This window comes from Palaemon carinicauda, chromosome 1, assembly GCF_036898095.1.
Source record: "Palaemon carinicauda isolate YSFRI2023 chromosome 1, ASM3689809v2, whole genome shotgun sequence".
Classification (NCBI taxonomy): Eukaryota; Metazoa; Arthropoda; class Malacostraca; order Decapoda; family Palaemonidae; genus Palaemon; species Palaemon carinicauda.
In genome coordinates, this window is record NC_090725.1 from 332,830,947 (window position 1) to 332,837,820 (window position 6,874).

The following is a 6,874-nucleotide window of genomic DNA, read 5'->3' on the forward strand; positions in this document are numbered from 1 at the left end:
AACAGGGTGGATAAGAAAGTTATAGGTAGGAAGGCAAGAAATAAACAGGGTGGATAAGAAAGTTATAGGTAGGAAGGCAAGGAATAAACAGGGTAGATTAGAAAGTTATAGGTAGGAAGGTAAGGAATAAACAGGGTGGATAAGAAAGTTATAGGTAGGAAGGAAAGGACTAAACAGGGAAGATAAGAAAGTGATAGGCAGGAAAGCAAGGAATAAATAGGGTAGATTAGACAGCAATAGGCAGGGAGGCAGGAATTAAACAGCTTAGATAAGATAGTGATAGGTAAGAAGAGAACAAAACATGGTAAATAAGATAGTGGTAGGTAGAAATGCAAGGAATAAATAGGGTAGATAAGAAATTGGTAGGTAGGAAGGCAAGGAATTAACAGGGTAGATAAGAAAATAGTAGGTAAAAATGCAAGGAATAAATAGGGTAGATAAGAAAGTGACAGTTAGGAATGATAGAGAAATAATAGATATGGACGTTAAGTAGTTTCAAAATGTAAAAACAAAGAGAGAGAGAGAGAGAGAGAGAGAGAGAGGAGAGAGAGGAGGAGGAGGAGAGAGAGAGAGGAGAGAGCCTTATTTCCTATTGCCTTATTCTATGTTTGGGTTCCCCCAGGTCCCTCAGTGTGAGGCACCTCGTATATCCACCAGAGTTGCTAATGCATCTTCCGGTGTATTTTGCATCTTCCAGTCTTGGATGGTCTGAGAGAGAGAGAGAGAGAGAGAGAGAGAGAGAGAGAGAGAGAGAGAGAGAGGAGAGAGAGAGAGAGAGAGAGAGCCTTATTTCCTTATTGCCTTATTCTATGTTTGGGTTCCCCCAGGTCCCTCAGTGTGAGGCACCTCGTATATCCACCAGAGAGTTGCTAATGCATCTTCCGGTGTATTTTGCATCTTCCAGTCTTCGATGGAGAGAGAGAGAGAGGAGAGAGAGAGAGAGAGAGAGAGAGAGAGAGAGAGAGAGAGAGAGAGAGAGCCTTATTTCCTTATTGCCTTATTCTATGTTTGGGTTCCCCCAGGTCCCTCAGTGTGAGGCACCTCGTATATCCACCAGAGAGTTGCTAATGCATCTTCCGGTGTATTTTGCATCTTCCAGTCTTCGATGGAGAGAGAGAGAGAGAGAGAGAGAGAGAGAGAGAGAGAGAGAGAGAGAGAGCCTTATTTCCTTATTGCCTTATTCTATGTTTGGGTTCCCCAGGTCCCTCAGTGTGAGGCACCTCGTATATCCACCAGAGAGTTGCTAATGCATCTTCCGGTGTATTTTTGCATCTTCCAGTCTTCGATGGAGAGAGAGAGAGAGAGAGAGAGAGAGAAGAGGAGAGAGATGAGAGAGAGAGAGAGAGATAGAGAGAGAGCCTTATTTCCTTATTGCCTTATTCTATGTTTGGGTTCCCCCAGGTCCCTCAGTGTGAGGCACCTCGTATATCCACCAGAGAGTTGCTAATGCATCTTCCGGTGTATTTTGCATCTTCCAGTCTTGGATGGTCTGAGAGAGAGAGAGAGAGAGAGAGAGAGAGAGAGAGAGAGAGAGAGAGAGAGAGAGAGAGAGAGCCTTATTTCCTTATTGCCTTATTCTACGTTTGGGTTCCCCCAGGTCCCTCAGTGATAGATATATTAAATATAAGTGAAACATGGTATTCCCAAGAGACTGGCAGTGATGACCAGATAAAGGGTTTCCAAACTTATAGATCAGACAGAAAAAATAGGAATCAAGGGGGAACCGCAATATATGGAAGAGACATAAATCAAGGAAAAATATGTGAAAAATACAGCAACACAGAATGTGAATTGATTGCGGTAGAATTTGAATTTGAAAAACTAATGAATATTGTAGTTTACAGACCCCCAAACACTAAGGAGTTTGACATAATAATAGAAAAAATAGATGGTATATGTAGAAACCATAAAGACTGGAATATACTCCTATCCGGAGATTTTAACTTTCCTTTCGTGGATTGGAAAGAACGGATAGAAGAAAGTGGTTGTATGTATACATATAAAAAAAGATAGTAATAGTAGCGCAGAAGATAAGAGGCAATTTGAAAAGCTTCAAGATATGCTATCAGAACATAATATGCAACAAATAAACCACATTCCAACAAGAAAGGAAAATGTCCTAGATCTAGTATTTGTGAATGAGGTGAATTATGTTAAAGAAATAATAGTGTATAACACGGGAATTTCAGACCACAATGTCATAGAATTGATAGTTCATTCCAAAGCAAGTGATCACAGAATTAATAAAAACACAAAACTTTGGAAGGATATGGAAAATATAACTTTTTACAGTAAGAATATAAAATGGTCAGAAATAAATGAAGAACTGGATAAAGAAATGGAAAAATGTATTTATAAGTGATAATATACAGGTAAATACGGATATACTGTACAAAATACTGGAGAAAATTGTTTGAAAAATATGTACCGAAAAAAAACAATAAACAAAAGACGTGCATACCAAGAGACAGAAGGATCTTATTTCAGAAAATTAAAAAGTGGAAGAAAAATCTTGCAAAAGAAAAAAAATGTGTGGAAAATGAGGGAAATAAAATGTAAGATAGAAAATGCAGAACAAAAGATTATACAGTCGAAAGAAAATGAAAAAAGGGACTTTAGAAGAAAGGACACTCTTCAAAATATAAAAAGAAACCCCAAAGTACTTTACTCCTATGCAAAAAAGATGAATAAAAGGAGAATAGAAATAGGCCCTCTAAGAATTGAAGGACGGCTAACGAATGAAAAAAAGGAAATATGCAACATATTAGCAGAAAAATATAAGAGTGAGTTCACGCCAAGAATTGCGAATGAGAATAATGAAACAGAAATGAGAGAAGAAAATGTTGAATATCTAACGGATATAGATATTAATGAAGCAGATATTGTCACGGCTATAAACGAAATTAAAAATGGATCGGCAGCCGGACCAGATGGAGTTCCAGCGATTTTGTTAAAAAAAAACTGCAAACACTATCGCGAAGCCACTTGCAATACTGCTAAGACAGAGTATAGATATGAGCGAGATATATGTTAAACATAAATTAGCTTATATAACCCCTATCTTCAAAAGTGGATCAAGACTAGAGGCAAGCAATTATAGACCTGTTAGTCTAAACATCACATATTATGAAAGTGTATGAGAGGGTAAATAAAAAAAGAAAATAATGAACCATTTGGTCAAAAATAATTTGTTTAATATGGGTCAAACACGGTTTCGTACCTGGAAAAAAGTACACAGACCCCAACTGATAGCTCACTATGAAAACATATACAATAATATGATATATGAAAAAGACACAGATGTGATCTATCTAGATTTTGCAAAAGCCTTTGACAAGGTAGACCATAACATATTGGAGAAAAAAAATGAGAAAGCATAATATTGTGGGAAAGATAGGAAAATGGGTAAAAGAATTCCTGCAAAACAGAAAACAGATAGTGGTTGCAAATGACGAGAAATCAGATGAAGCCCAGGTAATATCTGGTGTGCCCCAAGGTACGGTATTAGCTGCACTGCTATTTGTTATTATGATCTCAGACATAGACTGTGATGTTGAAAACTCCGTAGTGAGAAGTTTCGCCGATGACACAAGAATAAGTAGAGAAATTACTTGTGATGAAGATAGGAACTCACTACAAAGAGATCTAAACAAAATATATGATGGGCGGAGATAAATAGGATGGTATTTAACTCCGATTAAATTTTGAATCAATAAATTATGGAAACAGAGAGGAATGGTTGTATGCATACAAGGGACCTAATAATGAGACAATCACAAACAAGGAAGCAATTAAAGACCTTGGTGTAATTTTAAATAGGAATATGTTATGCAATGACCAAATAGCAACACTGTTGGCTAAATGTAAAGCAAAAATGGGAATGTTATTCAGACACTTTAAAACAAGAAGAAGCTGAACACATGATTATGCTTTACAAAACTTATGTGCGTAGTACACTCGAGTACTGCAATGTGATATGGTACCCACACTACCAAAAGGATATTGCACAAATAGAGAGTGTACAAAGGTCCTATACTGCTAGAATAGAAGAAGTTAAGGACCTTGATTACTGGGAAAGACTGCAATTTTAAAACTATACAGTCTAGAAAGGAGAAGAGAGAACGCTACATGATAATACAAGCATGGAAGCAAATAGAAGGAATTGCTGAAAACATCATGGAGCTTAAAGTATCAGAAAGAGCAAGCCGAGGTAGATTAATAAGTGCCAAAAAGCATTCCAGGTAAACTGAGAAAGGCGCACAGGACATTAATCCACAACGCACCAGCATCGATAATGCAGCGACTATTGTAATGTGCTGCCAGCTCATCTAAGAAACGATATCAGGACGTGAGCGTAGATGCGTTTTAAAAATCAGCTCGATAAATACCTAAGATGCATCCCAGACCATCCAAGACTGGAGATGCAAAATACACTTGAAGATGTATTAGCAACTCTCTGGTGGATATACGAGGTGCCTCACACTGAGGGACCTGGGGGAACCCAAACAAAAAATAAGGGCAATAAGGTAAGGTGAGGCACCTCGTATATCCACCAGAGAGTTGCTAATGCATCTTCCGGTATATTTTTGCATCTTCCAGTCTTCGATGGAGAGAGAGAGAGAGAGAGAAGAGAGAGAGAGAGAGAGAGAGAGAGAGAGAGAGAGAGAGAAGGTGCTACTCCCTTATGGTTTAAAAGAAAAACTAACCAACTTTTCAAAGTAAATATTCACCTGGCAGAAGGGGTCGCTCAACCGGAGTCTCTCTCTCACACCCTAAACTGCAGCACCTTTTGACTTTTTAAGTTTTTAAAGATTAGTTCCTTTTTAAAGGTTAATTCTTTTGTGAAGATTAATTGGTTTTAAGAGATTAGATCTATTTTTAAATATAAAATTCTTTTTTAATTAGATCTATTTTAATATAATTTTTTTAAGATTATTTCTTTTTTAAAGATAAATTATTTTTTTTTTGAAGATTAGATTTATTTTAAGATTGATTCCATTTTTAAAGATTAGTTATTTTTCTAATTCTTTTTTAAAGATTCATTCTATTTTAAAGATTAATTCTTTTTTAGGATTATTTCCTTTTTAAAGATGATGAATGTTCTTTTTGGAGATTAGGTTTATTTTAAGATTAATTCAAATTTTAAAGAATATATTTTCTTATTTTTTTAAAGGATCAATTCTTTTTTAGAGACTATTATTTTAGATTAACTTTTTCTTAAAGATTAATTCTTTTCAAAGATTATTTCTTATTTTTAAAGATTATTTTTTTGAAAGATTAATCTTATTTAAAGATTAATTCTTTTTTTAACGATTATATTTCAAAGATTAGCTTTTTTGAAGATTTAAGTCTTCTCTAAAGATTAATTATCATTTTTAAAATATTTCCTTTTTGAAGAATCATCAAAAATAGTTCTATAATTCCAAGAGAAAAGAAACGTTCCTGTAAACTTTCCCGTTTTATATATATATATATATATATATATATATATAAATATATACATATACAATATATATATATATATATAGTATATTATATATATATATTTATATATATAAGTATATATATATAATAAAATAAATATATATAAATAAATATATATATATAAATATATATATATATATATATATATATATATATATACATATATATATATATATATATATATATATATATATATTTATATATATATATATACACCACATACATACATACAAGATACATATACATACACACACTCATAATAATAATTTTTTTATAGTTAACACATAGATAAATCATTCACATAATTTTATTATTATTATTATTATTATTATTATTATCATCATTATTACAATCTAAGCTACAACCCTAGTTAGAAAAGCAGGATGCTATAAGCCCAGGGGCCCCAAACAGGGAAAATAGCCCAGTGAGGAAAGGAAACAAGGAAAAATAAAATATTCTAAGAAGAATAAAAACATTGAAATAAATATTTTCCAATATAAACTATAAAAACTTTAACAAAACAAGAGGAAGAGAAAACTAGATAGAACAGTGGTGCCCGAGCGTACCCTCAAGCAAGTATTTCCACGTGGGTTAGAAGCCCTCTTCTCATCTCAGCATGATTATAAATGCATGACGAGCGATAGTGACGCAGTTCCGGTAGGACCCTGCTGCTTCCTCCGATGCCTTAGATGACCGCGGAGGTAGCAGCTAGTAGGGGATTCAGCATTATGAAGCTTCATCTGTGGTGGACCCTAGCAGTCACCATCTGAACTCGGTTGAGTCCCTTGTTAGGCTGGGAGGAACGTAGAGAGTAGAGGTCCCCTTTTTTGTTTTTGTTTCATTTGTTGATGTCGGCTACCCCCCAAAATTGGGGGAAGTGCCTTGGTATATGTATGTATGTTATAAATGCATAATAGATCAGAAGTAGCTTATACACAGGAGAGATTTTCTTTCCGACTTTCTCAATTTCGTTATAAAAAATTGCTATCATTCTATATGGTTTAAACAACCCTGGAAACAAAAATAGTTATTAGATTGTTTTTTTCAGATTGATTCATTGTTCTTTAATAAACTGAACACTTAAGACCAAGACAGTCATTATAACTTTGGATAAATAGTCCTCTAAGCTCACTTAATTGTTGTAAATATCATAATGTGATGGGCATTTTGGGCAACGTGACCAACACTCAAATGTTAAGATAAAATGCATAAAACGTACATAAATATGTCATAAATCTACGCAAATTATGAATAAATAGGAAACAGATAAGTTTCTCAGGATAATGTATATAGCAAGGACACCAATCAAGAATAAATATCAATGTTTCCAATTAATTAACATAAAACTTCAAAATTGACGATGGTTAAAATATCTCACTGGGGAAGAGAT